This window comes from Elephantulus edwardii, unplaced genomic scaffold (assembly GCF_000299155.1).
Source record: "Elephantulus edwardii isolate Elephantulus edwardi_28Jun2011 unplaced genomic scaffold, EleEdw1.0 scaffold00036, whole genome shotgun sequence".
In the NCBI taxonomy this organism is placed as follows: Eukaryota; Metazoa; Chordata; class Mammalia; order Macroscelidea; family Macroscelididae; genus Elephantulus; species Elephantulus edwardii.
In genome coordinates, this window is record NW_006399786.1 from 17,536,835 (window position 1) to 17,539,012 (window position 2,178).

Here is a 2,178-nt window from a genome sequence, read left to right on the forward strand (position 1 = left end):
CATGGAAACGCGGCGCGCGTCCCCGGGCCCAGGCTGCCTGCTGCCTGAAACACAGCGGTGCTCCTAGGACCTTTCCTCTTTCACAGTCCCTCTTACCAAACACCGAATTTCCAAATCCTTCCAGGGTGAGAAGGAGGAAAAAAAGGACTATGAAACAACTATCCCGTCCACCGTCCACCCCTCCACCATCCTCCAACTCAATTCCACCATCCGTTCCAACTCAAGGCAACCTTATAGGGCAGAGTAGAACTGTCCGAGGCGGAAAATGCTTATGGAAGCGGACTGCTGCCTTTTTGTTCCAGAGAGAGGTCACTGATTGTGCAGCTAGTAGCTTTAACCGTTAAGCCTTCTTATCAACTAATAGACAGGAAGTAAAGGTGAAATTAAAAATTAATAGCCTGTCTTTAATTTAAATTTTGTCTTGTAGAAACACAGGTCACACTGTATTATAGGTCCTCTGTGTTATATCTGAAAATAAGGACTTTTTGGGATTGCAGTGCAGCTTCTTGCCACTAGGCCACCAGAGCTCCTTTAAATATGGGTTCTTGAAAGTGAGTTTTTGAACAGAACAGTTCTTACTACATAATATTTGGACTCTGCCTTTGTCCTGCAAGTGTTTATTAAATTTCTTCTTTGTGGAACAGATTGTGTTAGAGACGTTGTGAATTGTACAAAAAGACAGAAAAGAAGGTATCCCTACCCTAAGCGGCCTTGAGAATTTCATGAGTTATTATTTGGGGTGGAGTTGTTTTTAGGGGCCCTTGAGTTGACTAGGACTCGCAGCGATGGATCTCAACCTTGCTCTGTCTGGTGCCAACCTTATCATCTCTGCCACACGTGAACCCACTGTGTCAATCCAGCTCTGGAGGGTTCCCCTCCTTTGCTGATCCTCCACTTTCCCCAACATATTGTCCTTTTCCAGGGACTTGCCCCTCCTAACAAGATGCCCAGAATGTGTGAGATGAAGTTTTTCGATCCAACATATTTAGTGCTCTTCTCTAGCACCACAACTCAAAAACCTCAATTCTTCTGTCATTTTTATCCATTGTCCAACTCTCAAATGTGCTGCAAGTAATAGAAAAGAGCATGGTTTGGATCAGGTGTTCTTGAAGACAGATAGGAAGGCTTCCTCGTGAGCATTTTAGAGAGGTTCCTACTCTAGACTTTCCCAATGCAACAAGTGTTTTGAGTTTCTGGCTGCTACTGTCAAACAATTGAACAGGATGAAGTCGTTGACAATTTCTATCTCCTTTTCTTGCTTATTTCCCCAGAAGTAGGAATGTTGTTGATATTAAGATGTAACCTAGGCTGTAATCCTTGGCCCTCTGTAGCCAGTGTTTCAACTCCTCCTCACGTTCAGCAAGGAAGTTTGTGCCATTTGCATGTTCAAATGAAAACAACAATTTCACACCAGAAACAACAGGAAAGTTCAATAAGACAGCAACCAAGAAAGGCTGTGGAGAGTTTAGACCTCTCAAACATGTAAAATGGTGCAATCACTATGTAAAGCAGTTTGGTGCTTCTTTAGAAAGCTAAGAATAGAAATACCATTCAATTCTTAAAAAATTTTTTTTATTTTATATTGGTTTACTTACATATTTGTATTAAATAATGTTTCACACTATTCTTCATTCACATTGTGTTTCTTACAATCATTCCCATGCATTATGCTTTATAAAATAAATCACCATAGGTGTCCATCATTACTCAGTCTTTTCAGGTCTCTGCTGGATCCTTCCATTTTCTTCAGCCCCTCCCTACCATTTAATTCCTATCCAATCTTATATGTAGGTATACATCTTTAGGTATTTTCAATACTCTTCTCCAGCACCTGAGCTCAAAGGTATCAATTTCCCTTCTATTATCCCTACTTATCATCTAGCTTTCTGATGCATAGAAAATAATTAAAAAGATTATGGCCTGAATGAGGTACACTTTAGTCTCCAGACGTACCTTTGCTCTTCAGTACTTTGGAGAGGTCTCTGACAGCAGACTTACCTAATGCAATTTGTCTTTTAATGTCCTGGCTGATGGTACCAAGAGTGTTGATTGTGGAGCCAAGCAAACTGAAGCTGTTAACAATCTCAATCTCTTCACCATCTATCATGAGAGATGATTGGCCCAGTGGTGAGAATCTTTGTTTTCTTGATGCTGAGCTTCAATCCATATTGAAAGCTG